The sequence below is a fragment of the Triturus cristatus genome, chromosome 6 (assembly GCF_964204655.1).
Source record: "Triturus cristatus chromosome 6, aTriCri1.1, whole genome shotgun sequence".
NCBI classification, from domain to species: domain Eukaryota; kingdom Metazoa; phylum Chordata; class Amphibia; order Caudata; family Salamandridae; genus Triturus; species Triturus cristatus.
The window spans coordinates 1,944,414,023-1,944,433,961 of record NC_140589.1 but is presented as its reverse complement, the minus strand read 5'-3'; positions in this window follow the sequence as shown (position 1 = coordinate 1,944,433,961).

Sequence of the window (19,939 nt, the reverse complement as noted above, 5' to 3'; positions counted from 1 at the left end):
CTCCCCTTCATTTCATATGAATGAGACTTAAAAGGACAAACCTCCTAATAAGGACAGAACGCCTTATAGGGACAGAACGCCTCATAAGGATTGACGCCTTTTATGGACTAAGCCTTTCACCTAGTTCCAAGCAGAGGGAGGGTTTTTCCCAATCAATAATGCTAAGACATCATCCTTAGCACATATGAATAATTTATGAGGCCACTACCCAGGGGGTATACTTCACCTCTCCTATCTAGGCACAAGGTTTAATCCCATACGTCATCCTGATACTAAACAATGGCTAACACACGCACAAGGACTGTATCAATACAGCACCTCTTGCTATCAGTAGTTGAAGGGAACTGAGGCTTCAAGGCCGACACACTGACCAGAGACGCTGAGGCTCCTGCATGCAGTCGCTCCAGCTGACAGTGGTCTAAATATCCTTTGCTGGGTGTCCAACTCGAGACCAGGACGAGGTCCCGCACTCTCATTTTTCAGGTAATGGGGTTTGACTAAATCCTAGCGGGATTCTTGGCTCCTAGGCTTATTAGCTCTTTCGTACCTACTCATATGCTAGGTACACTTAGGTACATCTAGACAGACATTGTAGGAGTATGCGCTTTATTTTATAAATGCATTTTATATTCATGTATATGTTCATGACTATCGCAAAATGGTAGAACTGTACTATTCCTTTTTGTTCACTGTACTGCTGATCCTATATCTCTTCTACTGTGTAACAGTTGTAGAAGCACATATATTTTACACTAGAAGAACAACGGTGCAATAAATTCTTATTGTAAACACGCTTGACTGTTTCTTCCGTGTATTTCTCTGAGACCAAATGAGCAAGCACGAGGGACTGGGTGAAAAGTAGTATATAGTTTCCACAAGTCTGAGGGATCAGGGTTTGCTGTGTTCTGAGGTTGCCAAAAACAAATCTCTCTGATATAAGGAGATTCTAATGACACTGTGAGCTAGCTAATACAAACAAAGGCTAACATACGCGGTGGTGGTGCACATAGTCAGTCTTCCACCAGACCCACTGTGTATGTTGTCCAAAAGCGCCGGTTCTGCATAAGGGTAATATAGGAACTACACTACAGGAGGTCATAAGTTTTTATCAGCCGAGGAGGCAATACATAGTAGATCTGCTACACATGATTGCCCCAAGGCTGCAGCCGACAGCTGGCAGGGCTGCCAATATACAGGGTATTGTAGTCTAGCTTACCTACACCTAGGCCATTTCCATATTGACCATTCTAGAATCACTCATTGATGATGCAGTGGCGGAATATTTAGGCATCGTGCACAATGCCAGGGTATTTGGCCTGCACATCAGACTAGGGTGCTGAAGTGAGCTAAAGAACAATGATGGATTCAACCCAGATCTGTGACTGGGGGTGAGTGTCTGAAAAGTTTTAGTGCTTCGTCCATCATCTCCTTGTGTTTGCTTTGTTCGACCTAATTTGGCAGGGTATACCCAGACGTTAGTCCCTTGCTCACTTTGCCACTGGATTCAAGCCAGTCTGGCTAATGAAGGGTGTTACCCCGAAACCGGTCTCAGGATGCTTGTTTCTGGTTCAGGGAAGACATGGCTTGGCAGTTCGGGCTGGACTGTTCCTATGTGGGACAGGGTCAAGACTGATTTGCATATGGCTGGTTTTGAACTGGTGTGGTGAAGTGAGATAAAGCACAATGATGGATCCAACCCATATCTGTGACTGGGGGTGAGTGTCTGAAAAGCTTCAGGGCTGTATCCATCATCTCCTTGTGTTTGCTTTGAATGGGGAATGGGCAGTGACAATGCTAGGCTGGGCTGCAGAAGTCACAATAGCTCTCCGGAACATGATGGATTATCTGGTGGCAGTAGCGCTGAGTGAGCAAATCACAGTGGAAACATCTGATACAAGGTTATGTGTCCCACATCGTTTATACGAAATAACACTCCAAATGGAGGGGGATATACCCAGGCGAGAGAAGGGTGTCTTTTGGGAGAACCTGAAATATAGTTATAATATTCTTTTGGCTGAAAAAGATTGGCCACCTGTGTTTGTAGTGGAGTGCCAAATGGAGGAAGACAAATTGTACCTGCTTTCTCTGACCATGTACCAGAATAAAAATTCTTACGCACAAAATCCCATTCTGAACCACAGAGACAATACCCAATAAACACGCATTTGCAATGCAATAGGTCTTGCATTTACGTGATATTGAGCTATTGGCATTGTAAATGTCAATGCCTTTTATGTATTTTTTGTTTTTTAAAACATAAATAAAAGGCATTGTCATTTACAATGCCATCAGCTTAAACTCGCACAACTGCGAGACCTATTCCATTGCTAAATACCTGTTATCAATCATTGTCTGGGACGAAGGAAATAGCTCCCTGACATGTAACACAGGATTGGAGAGGATGTGCATATGGCAGTAAGTGATTTTTAGGTTTCAGAGATGGGTGGGTAAAAGTGGTAGAAGGATTTTCCAGGCTTCAGGAATGGGTCGGGTAAGGGTTTTTTAGGTTTTAGTGACGGGTGGGATAAAGGGGTAGTAAAGACTTTTTAGGTTTTAGGGATGGGTGGGGTGTACCAATAGCAAAAGGATTTTAGGTGGACGGGGTGGATGGGGTGTAATGATAGTAAGGGGTTTTTAGGTTGTAGGAATGAGATAGGTACATTGAATATTCATGAATATGTGTATATATACATATCTATATTTACTGAAAAAACCATAGGTTTCACACATGTTATAGTTAGCTGTACATTTCACTCGTAAAAAACCAATGAAATTCCCCCGTTATAGTTAGTGCAGGCAACTATAACTCACGCGACCGCAATCTTCTGCTGATGCTAATACTGTATTTAGACACTTATTTGCCCATGTCTTCTTCCATTAAATTTTAGCTATACATATATTACAAATATTTTTTTTTCATAAAGACACATATGTCATCAGCAGAAGATTGCGGTCGCGTGAGTTATAGTTGCCTGCACTAACTATAACGGGGGAATTTCATTGGTTTTTTACGAGTGAAATGTACAGCTAACTATAACATGTGTGAAACCTATGGTTTTTTCAGTGAATTTGCAAGGTTTTTTAAATGCTAATTCCTAACTATAACGTGTGTGAAACCTATGGTTTTTTCAGTGAATTTGTAAGTTTTTTAAAATGCTAAGTTACTTTACGCCATTCGTGGCGTGCGCGCCCAGTTAACGCAGTTCGTTCCGTGCGCGCACGGTGCGCTTCGCGCACCGTGCGCGCACAGTGAGCACGCAGTGCGCTTCGCGCACCCACGCGTGCGCGCCACGCGTGCGCGTGCCACGCGTGCGCGCCCAGTTAACGCAGTTCGTTCCGTGCGCGCACGGTCCGCTTCGCGCACCGTGCGCGCACAGTGAGCACGCGGTGCACTGCGCGCACCGCGTGCCCACGTTATGCGGGATGGGCCATGTACGCACGATGCGCTTCGCGCACCGTGCGCACATTTGTTAATTTCATACCGCTCATAACATAGGCTATTTTCTCAGAATCTACTGAACAGATTTACACCAAACCTACAAAAGGCACTTCCTTGACCTGAGGACTACCTCTCTGCCAAATTTCAAGTAATTCTGTTCAGCCGTTCGGGCTGTAGCTGTGTCTAAAGGTCCTATGGAAAAATGCATGGGAAAAACGCGTTTTGGGACCCCCCTTTTATCTCAGCCCCCGCTTGACGAATCCCCCCGAGACTTTCAGGGTAGGAGCAGAGCGTAGCACCCCACCTATTTTGAAAAATTTGCGAGGATTCGTCGACCGGCGCCAAAGTTATTCAAAATAGAATGTTGTGGATTTCCTATGGAAACGTGGTCCTAACTATAACTACCTACTGGCGACCACCAGTAGGTAATATACATATATGGGTTTAGAAATATACATATATATACCTGTACCCCTATATCTGAGTGTGCATAAAAAGATTTCTTTTAAACCTATATACGTAAATATTCACACACTGATAAATATAAATGTTAGTGTATGTGAATACATGCATTGTAAGTGTGTTTTATTTGTTGTGTGCATTGTAGTGTAAATGCCACTGAAGCCAATGTTTATGTGTTGTAAGCGTAGTCCTACTAACGGATTTGTGGTAAGCGTCCTAGCTGGTGTATTTGACTTTGTGGTAGAAACCTAAAGTTTTCCGGCCGTGCACGGTGCTTTGATTAGCTCATATATTGTGATACATTGAAAATTATCACTGAATACCATTTTTTAAATTGCTTGGATGATGTAACCGGAAAGATCACTACAATGTTTAGCCGGGTTGTGGTGTCTGCATATTTATGTGACATCGTGCTAATGAAAGGGATAGGGACCCAACAGATATTTGTTAGAAAAACAACAAAACACAGTGTAGTAATTCACTCCAAGTATTAAGTTTAAAGATGGTTTATTAATTGGAGTAGATAAAAGATACAGCAACCTCCAGCATATCATTTCAGTACTGGTTCACTTTGGAATCCTGTCCTAGCTGTGACTCTATTACATCACAGTTACCTCATGCAGTTCTAAACATCACCTTATAGAAATAATTAAACAAAATATTTAAAGAACATAACACATTGTAAAATTGAGAAGTAATAAAGAACCATTGAACATCCATAAATTACTAAGATTAAAAAAACATGAGACTTATAAATGAGATACCTTACATAAATCTCCCACACTCCATCTCTTACCATCATCATGTAGGGCCACGGAACCTTTCACAGATATCACTTTATGGGGTTGAGAAAACTTACTCTCCCCTTTTTTTTACAAACCCAAACCTTCTTATCACCGCCCAATCACCTTCCCCAAAGACTAGCTCTTTAACAGCTTTTCTATGATCAAACCCAACCTTGTTATGCCACTGACCTTCCAGCGCTCTTAACTTCATCCTTTCTCTATCAACCCAGATCTGATTTTTCTCTTGCAACCACATTGGAGATTCCTTAGTTCCAGGTTCCCTTGCTTTCAAGGCAACAAAAGGAGAAACGCCCGTTACTGTGTGAGGCGTAATTCTATGACCCCACATCATCCTCCTTAACTCATCCTTCCAGGGTAAACCATTCGCTAATGAAAGCTGAATGGATTCCATCACAATTCGATTTACTCTTTCCACGTGGCCATTTGCCTGTGGATGGAATAAAGCAATTTTGTTATGGGAAATTCCAAGTCTATATAAATAACTTCTCATTTCTGATGAAACTAATTGAACTCCATTATCCGTCACCAGTGTTTTTGGCACTCCTTCTTCTAAAAAGACTTCCTTTATCACATTACCTGTAGTTACCTCACCCATGGACTTACATGTAAACCACTTGCTATGGTAATCTACCAACACTACCAAATACCGATTACTACTCCCTAATTTCTCAATTGTGCCTAATATATCCAATGCCAGTTTCTCCCATGGTCTTTTTGGTAACTCTACGCATTTCAAAGGAGGTTTCCTTGTGATCCTTACGTTGTCGCTATTACTGCACGCATGACATTCCTTCACCAAATCCTCCACGTCTTTGTCCATTTCAGGCCACCAAAATGACTCTCTCAATCTCCGCTTAGTCAAACTCCTACCTAGATGTCCTTCATGTACAATTCTTAATATTCTCGCTCTCAACAAAACTGGAGGAACAATTCTACTCCTCCTCAAAACCTTATCTCCCTGCAAACTCAATTCTTCTTTCACTGGTAAATATTGTTTATGCAGTATCATCTCAGCAGGATCACTCCAACAGTTCATGATGAGTTCTCTCAACCCCTTTTACTCGTCATCTGTTTCTATTGCCTTCCTCCATTGATCTTGATTTATGGCAAATTCAGTGTTCACCTCCACAACCAAATCATCCAAGATTTCCATACAAGAGTCATCCTCTACTGGCATCCTGGAAAGAGTCAGCAATCACATTTTTGTTTCCACGCACATACTCAACAACAAAATTATAATCTAGGACGGATAATAACCACCTAGATATCCGAGGAGTCACACTACCATCCAATCCACGACCACCCTTAAAAATATGAACTAAAGGCTTATGGTCTGTTTTAACCACAATAGGTATTCCCCAAAAGTAATACCTAAAATGTGCTATTCCCCAACAACATGCAAGCGCTTCTTTTTCTATTGTTGAATAAGATTTCTCTGTACCATGTAACCTTCTAGAAGCAAATCCAATAATCTTTTCCTTTCCTTTTGTCATTTGCAACAAAACAGCACCAATCCCTACATTACTCGCATCACTAACCAAAAGGGATTTCCTTTTTTGGATCAAAGAGTCCTAGCGATGGTGCTCTAGAAAGACAATCCTTCACATTGTCAAACGCCCTTCCACAATCTGAATTCCATTCAAACGCGACTCCTTTCTTTAATAAGAGTCTCATTGGTTCCACCAAACCTGTGAATTTAGGAACAAACTTTGAACAATATTCAGCAAGCCCCAGGAAGGATTTCAATTGCTCCTTATTAGTGGGACAAGGTGCTTCTTTAATTGTCTTCACAATAGTACTCGTTGGTTTTATTCCCTCAGCTGATATTTGATGCCCAAGATAATTGACCACCCCCAATCTTATTTGACATTTTTCTTTCTTTATCGTTAACCCACATCTGTCAATTCTCTGTAAAACTTCTTCCATAAGTTCATCATGCTCTTCAAATGATATTCCTACAATCATTATGTCATCCTGGAAACACATTGCCCTCTCCATACCTTTGAATATATTCTGCATAACCCGTTGGAATACAGCAGAAGCTGATAAAAACCCGAATGGCATCCTACAGTATCGAAATGCTCCTAAAGGTGTCACAAGTGAAGTCAAAAGCCGTGACTCAGGATGTAAATTTATCTGATGATAAGCTGAGGACATGTCTAACACACTGAAAACACGTCTCCCACCCATCACACTTAACATTTCCCCAATGTTCGGTAAGGGTTGCCTATCTACCCAAATGTTTCTGTTAAGATCCCTCAAGTCAATGCAAAAAAAAATGTTGTTGCCATCCTTCGGAGCAACGACAATTGGAGATAACCATTCAGATGATTCAAGTGGTTCAATCACCTTGTCTTGTAATAGTTTTTCCAATTCTTTCTGGAGTGGTTCATTCATCATGTGAGGTATTGTTCTCACCTTATGCACAACAGGTTTAGCATTACTCTTTAAAACAATATGATATGTAAATCCCTTCAATACACCTACATTTTCAGAAAACACACGAGAATACTTCTCCATTAACATCTCACCCCACTCATTATTTACATGAACCTTAGCAAGCATTTCTCCCACATTAGTTTCAATGGCCATGACAGGTTCTACTGCATTAGGATTGAGTATAATGTTTAAGTCTTTTTGATGTCTCCATCCCAGCAAATTCGACCCCTCATCAGTGACATAAACCCTTCCATAAACTCCGTTTTATTGAAGACGATGCTCATCCACTGCATCCCTAAGATATTAATCTTTGAACCTCCATATCCAACAGCCTTTACATCTGGAGATGAAAGTTAATTCATTTTTCCATTCAGTTTCTCTTGAAATGTCTCCTTTGAAATGAGGGTAAACAGACTACCAGAATCGGCTAGTAGTTTTAATGCTCCATTTCCTACAGTGATCTCACAATGAGGCTTTTCCAGTTTCTCCGTACTTTCCATCTTTAAGTTCATACTATTGTTATCAATGTTCGAGATGATTTCTACACCACCTTCCTTTGCTGTTCCTGCCATTTGGTGTTTATCTAATTCTATCCCATCCTCTGCGCCAATTTGTAGTAATTCACTCAAAGTATTAAGTTTAGATGGATTATTAATTGGAGTAGATAAAAGATACAGCAACCTCCAGCATATCATTTCAGTACTGCTTCACTTTGGAATCCTGTCCTAGCTGTGATTCTATTACAGTTACCTCATGCAGTTCTAAACATCACCACACACAGACACTCATCCTGCAGAAATGTAAAGACCGTGGCTTTATCGCTGCACTAACAAGCCCGGACATGAGCGACTTTGATAAATGAAGAATTTGGTGGCGCTATCCATCCTTTTGAAATAATATAAGGGACACAGCAGTGTTTTCAGCTTGTTCCTTCTTTACCGTGCCGTAACAAAGGGCACCAGCATGTTTTCTCTGCAGCGGAGAAGGTGCCATCAATCATTCACATCTGCAGGGAGTCAGGCGAAGACAGGACTGCCACTTCAAACAGAAAGTCCGTCCACTGAGACACTGAGTGTGAACGCAAATGGTTCCTGGTTGAAAGATTGACAATGCCAGGGACTGAAAAAGATCTCAATTGCACGTTTCTGTCCTTTAAAATGTGACAAACCTAGGTCGAACCACAACAAATGCAAACACTATGGTGGCTTACACACGGATGAAGAAGGCCATGTATGACTCTCTCAGAAGGGAAAAAAGTTGCCTTGGAGCATAGACGGGCAGAGAACAGAAACACATCACATCACCCATATGTTTCACTAAAATCGTACCGCAAAAGCTGCAACTCAAAATTATGACTTACTGAATTCCAAAAGAATAACAGCTGGAATGAGGAAAGAAATCCCTGATTTGTAACATGGGAGTATGAGAGGATGTGACCTAGAGGCCAGAGATGTTGATTCTAGAGCGGGGGATCCAGATTTGTGTCAGAGCGCCTCAACATGCAAAATCACTTAATCTCTCCCGGTGATAAATTGCCCTAAATAAATCTGTTGCAAGACGAACAAGCGGTCACGAGTGTCCCTGCAGCTCAGAAAGTGAAAGCACGCACAGCCCGCTGACTGTAAACAAAGCACTTCGTCCTGTCTCAAGTAGAACAAACTCAAAATGTAGTGCTTACTGTGTAAGAACAGAAGTAAAGGGGCCAGGAACCAAGGGAGGATACAAATGTGGGACTAACACGCCTCAAAATGCATCAGACGGCAGCATTTACAAAGGACAACCACATGAGCCAATGAAAAATAAGGGCATGGGGACTGGGTGAAGCTTCTCTCCGTATTCAAATACCCCAGCTCTTCGCAGAGCAGTGCTTGCGTGCTGGCTCACGCTCGACCTAAAAATTAATCAAAGAGTCAGGGAGATCTTAGATAAACTTGAGTACCAGGGTGTGATAGAGAATTGCACCTCATACATAAATAATCTGTTATTTCCAAAAATGAAACCCTATCATTCATATTGACACATATTCAGCACAGACACCTCTATTGATTTCAGGTAAGCCCTTGGCTTGTATGTATTTGGATCACTGCAGTCCCTTACACTCAGATGGAGCTTACAAGTACATCTTGGTGGTGGTACATTTATGCTCCAGATTCCTGTGGGTTTGGCCACAGCGCTCAGCTGACGCTCGAACTGTAATAAAGGATTTCCAAGTCGTCATCAGGACATATGCAATTGGCACACTACATTGGAACCAGGGCCTGACGTTTTGCTCTCTGGCTAACAAAGAAGCCATGGAAGGTTGGGTGTGGCCTGTCAATACTCCTCCCCCGTACACCCGAGGAAAAATCGGCGGTTGAGAGGAAAAACCATGTCTTAACCGCAAGAGTACTAGGCTTGGGGGGCAGTTGTTTCAATCACCTATATGGAGTCCACAGGGCACTTAACAACATGACAATAAAATCCCTATGGGGTCGTACACCTTATGAGCTCCTGTTTGGTGTGGCAATGTGGGTACCAGACCTCAATAGTGTCAGCACAGTGGCGGCTAAAATACCATTTGATATCAATGAACGTTTGGCTGTTTTACAGGAACTCAATGATTTCAGTTTTTTACAAAGCAATCTCCAAGTAAAGCGTACCACCACTGGGGAAGTGAAGGTTGTACCAGCAAGATCTACCTGGGTCCTGAAGATTGGGGACCTAGTAAGGTTAAATTAGTGGACAAAAAATAATTCTAGGCATCATACAGAGCCTGTAGCTGGCTTTTGAAAGTACCAAAGCTGTACTTCTTCCACCTCCTGCAGTTGCAGAGACAAAAGGTTTGTCTCTATTAATCTGATCAAACCATACTATGTGGCTGATTCTCAAAAGTAGGCCATGTGGGCTCCTCTTGCTACTGTATAGGAAGTTCAGATGGAAGGTTTAATATCAACAGAAGATTCCACCCTTCAAGAGCAGTGGTAAACAACAATAAAATATTACTTCTCCCTGTTGAAATATCTACAACTGTACAATCAACTAGTACAGAACTCTCAATTTGGAAAATTGATGATGTCTTTGTGAACATGCCACAGATCGAGTCATCTCCCAGTTCTAAAAAAGTGTCTGGCCACTTCGTACATTATGAAGATTTCTCATCAGATTCAAGTGAACCTGGACTGCCAACACCACCTCTCCCTTTCAAGCTAAAAATGTATGCTCTCTCTCATTGGCTGAAAAAGACATAGGAGCATATTAGGCAGACCAGTGATACAATTATCACCGTTTTAGTGGCAGGAAACTGCCGCTAAAACGGCGATAATGGGCTTGCTAATATGCGTTATAGAATTCCAATAGAAGCTCAGGTTAGATGTCCTGCACATCTAATCTGGGCTTCTATTGGAATTCTATAACGCATATTAGCAAGCCCATTATCGCCGTTTTTAGCAGCAGTTTCCTGCCGCTAAAACAGCAATAATTTTATTGCCGGTCTTGCTAATATGCCCCATACTTTGTTGTTCCCTGGATTAAGCTCTGGATTTCAACTGGATTACTTATTAGGGTTCTCTGCATTGGGTTAGTGACTGTCTTTTTCCTGTTTCTGAATGGACATTTTTGCCCAGATTGTTTCGCAGTGCATCTTGTGAACTTGCTTCCTAAACTACATGCATCATCACACCGTGAAATAAGGGACCTGTCCCTGGTGAATATTACAGGAGTTTCAGTTCCTGAACCCACTCACCAGGCCCAGAAGCAAGAAGGCCCCCTGGTTCACCGATGAACTTAAGGACTCCAAAAAGGCCTGCCGCACCTTCGAGAAGGCCTGGCTCCTCAACAAGACCGCCGGCAACATGACCGCACTCAAACTCGCAGACATCACCAGCTCATCCGCACCACCAAGAAGAAATCTCTGAAGGAACGACTAGACAAGAACGCCCATGACAGCAAGGAGCTCTTCAACATCGTCAAGGAGTTCTCCAACCCTAGCACCGGCAACAACGACATCACTCCCTCACAGGACCTCTGCGACTCCCTCGCCTCGTACTTCCACCGCAAGATCGCCGACATCCACAACAGCTTCGGCATTCCACCCCCGCACCCATCGGTCGAACCTACGTACCCCGCCGCCACCCTCCAGACATGGACCGAGGTGAACACCGAAGACACGTCACGCATGATGAACACCATCCACTCCGGATCTCCGACTGACCCGTGCCCCCATCATGTCTTCAACAAGGCCGCCTCTACCATCGCACCCCACCTCCGAGACATCATCAACACCTCCTTCAACACAGCCACCTTCCCGGAGAGCTGGAAGCACGCCGAGCTCAGCGCTCTGCTGAAGAAACCAACAGCGGACCCGACCGACCTCAAGAACTTCCGCCCCATCTCGCTCCTTCCTTTCCCTGCCAAAGTCATCGAAAAGGTCGTCAACAAGCAACTGGCAGCCTTCCTCGAGACGAACGGATTCCTCGACCCATCGCAGTCCGGATTCAGAGCCAACCACAGCAACGAGACCGCACTCATCGCAGCCACCGACGACATCCGAGCCCTGCTCGACAACGGTGAAACAGCGGCACTCATCCTCCTAGACCTCTCTGCAGCATTTGACACTGTCTGCTACCGCACACTAGTCCAACGCCTCAACGACACCGGCATCCAAGGGAAGGCTCTGGAATGGATCATCTCATACCTCTCCGGCAGAACACAGAGAGTACGCCTCCCTCCGTTCCGCTCCGAGGCCACCGAAGTCATCTGTGGCGTCCCGCAAGGATCGTCGCTCAGCCCCACTCTCTTCAACATCTACATGAAACCCCTCGCTGCCATCGCATGCCAACACAACCTCAACATCATTTCCTACGCCTATGACACCCAGCTGATTCTCTCCCTCTCCAGAGACCCCGACACCGCCAAAGCCAGCCTACACGAAGGGATGACAGACGTCGCTGAATGGATGAACATCAGCCGCCTGAAATTGAACACGGACAAGACAGAAGTCCTCATCCTGGGACCATCGCCCTCCGCATGGTACGACTCCTGGTGGCCTCCGGCACTAGGCACCGCACCCAAACCAACGGACCACGCACGCAACTTGGGCGTCATCCTGGACTCCTCCCTATCGATGTCCAGACAAGTCAACGCCGTCTCCTCAGCTTGCTTCCACAACCTCCGCATGCTCCGGAAGATCTTCCGATGGATCCCGACCGAGACCAGGAAGACGGTCACCCAGGCTCTCGTCACCAGCAGACTAGACTACGGAAACACCCTCTACGCCGGTACAACAGCCAAGCTTCAGAATAGACTTCAGCGTATCCAGAACGCCTCCATCCGACTCATCCTGGACGTCCCCCGACGCAGCCACATCTCGTGCCACCTGAGAGACCTGCACTGGCTCCCTGTCAACAAGAGGATCACGTTCAGACTCCTCACCCACGCACACAAATCCCTCCACGACCTGGGCCCAGGGTACCTCAACGACCGCCTCACCTTCTACACGCACACCCGCCAGCTACGTTCCGCGAACCTCGCCCTCGCCGTCGTCCCTCGCATCCAGAGAGCCACCGCCGGAGGAAGATCCTTCTCCTACCTTGCGGCTAAGACTTGGAACTCCCTACCCGTCCACCTGCGGCTGACCCAGGACCACCTGGCCTTCAAGAAACAGCTCAAGACCTGGCTGTTCGAGCAGTAGCAGACCCCCTTCCCCAAGCGCCTTGAGACCCTTCCGGGTGAGTAGTGCGCAATATAAATTCCATGATTGATTGATTGATTGATTGACTGATCGAAGGAATTGTATGGAAGAGGGTTTTGTATGATGTGTATGGTCCTCCTGAACCAATGAAAATTCCTTATTTTTTTTACATTTTTATAAATTATAACATCACCTTTAGTACTTTTTCAGATGACTGGGACATTGAATCTGTGCATAATTTGCCTGCAGATCTAGAAAAATTAGCTGCATTTTCTAATAATAAATTGTATGATGGTACATCTAATTATGGAGACATGTTCTGTTATCAACATTATAGTCACCATTTTTTTACACAAAGCTAGTGTCTGGCAGGCTGTTTATAAATACACACAATAGGAAGACTGCCTAACACTGCCAAAAGGTAGTTCAAAGACATTTGCAAAAAGGTTTCGATAAATCGGACACAAACTTGTATTACTATAGGCTTGCACCTACACCTGCAAAGAAGAATATGCTAACAAACACCAATCTGAAATACTCTCCTTCCTTTTGTTTCCCAACTGTCTATACAGGGTTTCGACTTTTGAAAAGACACCATACACACAAAATCTGTCTAGGGGACAAAAGATTAGCAGGTTCAGGGAACTGAGGCCTTATTTAGAGCATGCCTCAAACCACAGAAAATCATTTTCCGGAATAAAACAGGGCAACAAAATTTCTGTCTTTGGAATAGCCAAGATGAGGGGTTTGAAAACGTCTCATATTCCTGCATTCTTATACTTTGAGAACTGGCAGCATCTAACATACTTTAGCGAGGATACACTAGATACTATCATACAAAATGATTCTTTTATTCATCAGACCCCAATTGGAAGGGGTGGTCAATCTAGATTCCTGGGTAAAACAGAAGGGCTTAGGAGCAATAGGCCTGATCAGCGATATGTACAGAGAGACTACTAGGAAGTGGTGACATCATATATTGTTGGGAAGTTGTGCATAGATTGGCTAAAAACCTCAACATATTCCCAGGTGAAGCAACACTTGTCCCTTCTTTCTGATGACATGGATCTCAGGGATTTTTTATTAGGACCCTGGAACCCACGTCAAAAGCGCTTTTTGTCCAAAATTTACTACTAGCTGTGGAACATTTCTCAATAGGAAGCTGCTGAGGTATTGAATGAGATCAACAGGGTTAATTTACAAAGGGCTTTGGCTGTGGTTGACAATGGTATGACCACATTATCATCGAGAATTTATTCACTGGCAGTACAGTGTCTTCCGCAACTGACATAGTACAGCAAGACATGTCTATTTTACAACATAGACAGTCACAATTACGGTCAATCATGTTAATACTGATCTGAACTCTACAACCGTTACGTTCTGGCCACGTACCATGTTGTTACATCAACAGCACAAGTCTTGTTTTCGGCTTACTCTCTAACGGAAATACAGACAGTAATGGCATGCAGAAATGTGAAATATGCCATGGTGCACATTGAAAATTTAGACCAATTACCTTTCACCGTGGCTGAGACACCATGAACTGACTAGATAATCTAAGTTTACATAACCCTACCGGTCACGACTTTCCAGTTCTAATAATGTCTCCAATACCAACAGGTAGGGAGATATGAAGCACTAGGGGATGGTTATGAGTATTGGGAATTACCATTCAGGTTTAGAAGGAGGAATTAGTCCACATACGTTTTTCTTAGTGGCTCTGACTGTGAAGATGCCTTAAGTGGATCCTTAGTTTGCAAGGACTTTTCTCTCCACGGGTCATGCAATGCTTCAGTAGTGAGCTTGTCTTGTTATTTGAAGAGTACTCTAGCAGCTGTGATTTATCCTGTGTTCAGGCTGCTCTCGAATGAGAGCTTTTTGATGCTGAATGATTAAAGTTGTTGTGGAATGAAACCAGGCATCACTTATCTAGTGACAGTTAATTCCATAGTGACTTGTTGTAAACAAGTAGGGCCCGATTCACAGAACTAACTTAAGACAAAATCCTAAACTTACTACCACTTTGGTATTCACAGAAGGCACTTACTCATTTTCGTATTCACAGACGGCACTTACTCATTTCGGTATTCACAGAAGTTAGGAGTCCGAACTTTAGGACTCCTAAATGCCTTCTGTGAATACCGAAAGTCTTAAAATTAGGATTTTTCTCAGTTTAGTAGTAGTATAGTTAGGACTCCTAACTTTAGGACTCCTAAATGCCTTCTGTGAATACCGAAAGTCTTAAAATTAGGATTTTTCTCAATTTAGTAGTAGTAAAGTTAGGACTCCTAACTTTAGGACTCCTTAATGCCTTCTGTGAATACCGAAAGCCTTAAAATTAGGATTTTTCTCAGTTTAGTAGTAGTATAGTTAGGACTCCTAACTTTCGGCCTCCTAAATGCCTTCTGTGAAAACCAAAAGTCTTAAAATTAGGATTTTTCTCAATTTAGTAGTAGTAAAGTTAGGACTATTAACTTTAGGACTCCTAAATGCCATCTGTGAATACCGAAAGCCTTAAAATTAGGATTTATCTCAGTTTAGTAGTAGTAAAGTTAGGAGTCTTAACTTTAGGACTCCTAAACTGAGAAAAATCCTAATTTTAAGACTTTCGTTATTCACAGAAAGCATTTAGGAGTCCTAAAGTTAGGACTCCTAACTTCTGTGAATACCGAAGCGAGTAAGTGTCTTCTGTGAATACCAAAATGAGTAAGTGCATTCTGTGAATACGAAAATGGTAGTAAGTTTAGGATTTTGTCTTAAGTTAGTTCTGTGAATCGGGCCCGTACTGTTTCCACCTGCCCGCAAAGCTAGGGAGGCAGCACTATGGCTTTCGATAAATGTTTCCAAAATAAAGTTTGATTATCTGAGCAAACTGAAATCCATGCATTTTTGTCAAGTTGTGGCCTTAACTTCAGCCAGAGAGATGTTTGATCTCCAGGTTGCAAGATCCTCATCTGAGATACAGACACTACTCCACACATTCTGGGGAGCTGTTCCATTGTATCTTTAACATGTCTAATACAAAAGGAATAGTGTACTTTTTAAAATGTATTGGTTCTGGTCTAGTATTTATTATTATTTATTTAGTTAGCACCTTTCAGACAATTAGCTTGGAATGTGGCTGGTCTCAACAGCAAGATCAAGAGGCAGTTAGTAGCGGAAGAACTAAAAATGTACAACCCTCAGATTGTTATGTTGTCAGAAACACACCTTTCTTTCCCAGATAGAGGCTTTCTGAGAAATCTGGGGCATATCAGCAACAATAATTATCTCTAAGCGCACTTAGCGCTAGGATAATTATTGCCGGCTAGCGTGGATTTTTATCGCTGAGATAGCGTTCTATTAGCAACGCTTATCTCAAAAGCGATAAAAATCCTCACGCTAACTGCCTAACGTGAGATTATCGCTGGAAACCCAGCGATAATCTCACGCAATGTGGCGTTAGCTTGATGATAGGGACTCACAAACTTAGCCATGATATCCACCTTCCATAGGATATCATGGCTAAGTCAGTCCTGAAGCAGGCGTAAGGAAAGTAGTGATAACAAGGGTTATCGCTACTCTTCTTGCCGCTATGCTTCATAGCGTGGGGCTTGATGATAGGAGAAATGTCGCTTAGCGACATTTCTCCTGTCATGTCAGGTCAGGAATGCCCACTTTGCATCTCATGAGAGATGCAAAGCTGGGCGTTAAGAATTCCTACGCTAACGCAAGTTTTCACGTGTTAGCGTGATCTTGCTAATTAGGCAATAAAATTATCGCCGCTTTTTGGACAAAAACGGCCGCAAAAGCAGCGATAATTCTATTGCCTCGCCTTGCTGATATGCCCCTTAGGTTTTAAAGTGATAGTTAGCGCGGCACACACTGTGTCTATTCGGGGTGTAGATATTTTGAAGAGCAAACAATTTGGAGTAGAAATTTGTAGGACGCTGTCCGATAATGGGGATAGATGGGTTATCGCTCAAGTGAAAATAGCCGGTAAAAAGTATGATTTATGCTCACTGTATGGCCCTAACATAGACGATCCTACTATAATAGAGTCAGTGACTTTGGAATTATTAAATTGGGAGGGGGAGCAGTTGTTGATGGGGGATTTTAATTGTATAATGGATTATGGAGTAGACATTATATGGGAGCTGGGGCGCTTGCAGGTAATTAAGGATGTCTGGAGGACCCTTTACCCCAATATAGCAGGTTATACGTACTACTCTGCCCCTCATAAGCTTTATTCATGAATTGATATGGCTTGGGCATCAGACAGCATTTTATGGTCAAGTAGTATGGAAATATGTCTGAGGGTCACGTCAGACCACAATCCTGTTCTTCTTACATTCAAGATCTCCCTTGAGTGTAAAGGCTCTCGATCTTTCTCCTTTCCCAGATATTTGCTGAAAGAGGAAGAATTTGTGGCTCAGACTAGGGCACATCTTAAGGAGTTCTTTAAAAAAAATATAGGGACAGCCTCCCCCATAGTAGTATGGGATACATTTAAAGCAATAATTAGAGAATTTACCCAGCAATTTATTTTGAGACAAAATAAAGAGCAGAAAATAAAAATGGAAGCAACTAGAATAGCTATACGGAAGATAGAAAATTAGCATATTGAGGCAGTCACCAGAGGTCTTAAAAATGTAGTTGGGGTACAACCTAGTGGATCTTAGATCAGCGCTGTTAAAGATATTTAGGGAGAGGAGTATAGTGAAACTAAACAAGTATCATCTTTCGCAATACGAGTCAGGGGAAAAGATAGGTAAGATCTTAGCATTTAGAGTAGTAGACGACAGGGCCAAGACAACTATAAAGAAGATTAAGGAGATTAACAATAAATTATATGAACGTCCAAATCAGATACTGGAACAATTTGTGGCTTATTACCAAGTGCTATATACTCCGGAAATTCAGCCTAAGCAAGAAGAAATATCTAATTGCATACAAGATAATCCCTTGTTAAGTGTGGTGAATGAAACATCTAATTCTTTAGCCAGAGATATAACAATTGAAGAAATAAAACTAGCAATTACCTCCCTACCATTGGGTGAGGCAGCGGGAGATGATACTATTCCTTTGGAATTTTATAAGCGGTTTATGGAGGAACTATTGATACCACTTAGTCAGGTTATAAGATTTATTGAGGAAGAAGGCAGGGCTCCTGACTCATGGAAAATAACTCAAATCATTTTCTTTCTAAAAAACAGTAAACCGGCAGATGAGTGCGGGTCGTATCGGCCGATCTCGCTGATCAATGCCGACGCAAACATTTTTGCAAAGATTCTCACAAACCGACTATCTCCCATGTTAACTAGTTTGGTGTCGCCTTACGAGCATGGCTTCATCCAAGGGAGAAACATGACTGTACATGTAAATATGGTTTTCTCTGATTTTGATGCGGCAAAACCACAGTCAACCCCACTCGGTATGTTATTGTTATATGCCGAGAAAGCATTCGACCGAGTGGGGTAGGACTGTTTGTGGGCCACACTTGTCACCTTTGGCATCAAAGGGGAATATTTTACTTGGATATAAGCTTTATATGACAAACCTAGCACCAAAATAATGTATGCGGGTCTACAATCGATTGCTTTTCCGATTCTTCGGGGCACCTGGCAAGGGTGTCCCCTATCACCACTTTTATTTGCTCTTTATATAGAGTCTTTTGTCTCGACCCTTCAAAATCAGCAGCTAATTTGTCCCTTTTTGCTTGGGGACAATTCCCTTAAAGTCATAGCATACGCTGATGACATTGCGATGCTCTCAACGGATCCTTGGGGGGCTATGCAAGTGATCACAGATGAAGTGAGAGAGTGCGGTTTGATATCTGGGTACAAACTGAAGATCAATAAAACTCAGATTCTACTGAATTATAAATCAGTGCTCCCGATACAGGGGGTTTGTTCGACTGCCACATATCTGGGAGTCAAGATGGCGGCACAGATTGAAAGAATAATCCCTCTTAATTATGAAATCCTGCTGAAAGAGACGGCTAAATTACTTAAGAGCTGGCATAGGCTACCTATTGGTATTATAGGGCGCATAAATATTGTAAAAATGAAGAATTTGGCCAAAATTTCTGTATCTGTTTAGATCTATTCCGTGGCGATTGACTATGTCTTTTTTTAAACGATTAGATGGGATTTTTAGCAGCTTTATCTGGGACTATAAAAAAGCGAGAAAAGCGCTAGATCTATTAAAACTCACCTTTAGTCATGGTGGCCTAGATTTCTCGGATTTTAGAACTTATTTTTGGTCTGCTTTTTTTGGTCGCCTCCGTAGCTTCATTGACTCTGAGAAGAGTACCTATTATCATAAATGTATGTTGGCAGCAGAGAGCAATTTGTTTTTGTTTAGAACTAACAACCCAAATTATTACAAAAGGGTTACATTTAAGACTGTTCGAGAATGCATAACTGTATGGCGTGCTTTTTCTCTCAAGTATGACTTGACACTTATGAATGGTAAATTCCCATTTTGGTGCAATCCAGGGTTGCCAAGCATTTTTCATGATCCGGCGGGTAAACGCTGGATTGATTATGGAGTCACATGTCTAGGGGACCTACACGATCATGGTGGCTTTATGAATTTCGGTAAAATGCAGATTGTGTATAAGCTGACAGATAATATGCAGTTCAAACATCTACAGATCCGCGATTATTTTGTTAAGCATTTAAAATTGATGAATTTATCTCACTCAGGTATATGGGACTGTTTATAAGACTTTAATGAAAAGTCTCTGACTAGCAGAGCATATAAAAGTTTATGTGGTCACAGATTGGAGGATAGTCCAAGAATAGCTGCTCGATGGACTAGAATTATGGGTGCACCAGTCTCAGTTAAAAATATACCACACTCACGTAGTAAATTGGCTAGGGTAGTACTTTCCTCCAATCTGCAAATGGAACAGTTTCGCACAATCTGTTTATTATATTACACGCCAGATCGAATAGCAAAATGGTCATCTAATAATCAGGCTAACGATAGGACAAAATGCCCCAGGTGTGAACTATATGCGGCAGACATAAAACATATGTTTGACACATGCCCAGAACTTTCCTTACTTTGGCAGAAGGTGGAACACATTTTGCTGCAAAAATTGGGTATCCAAACACCACTAACGGTTATGGAAAT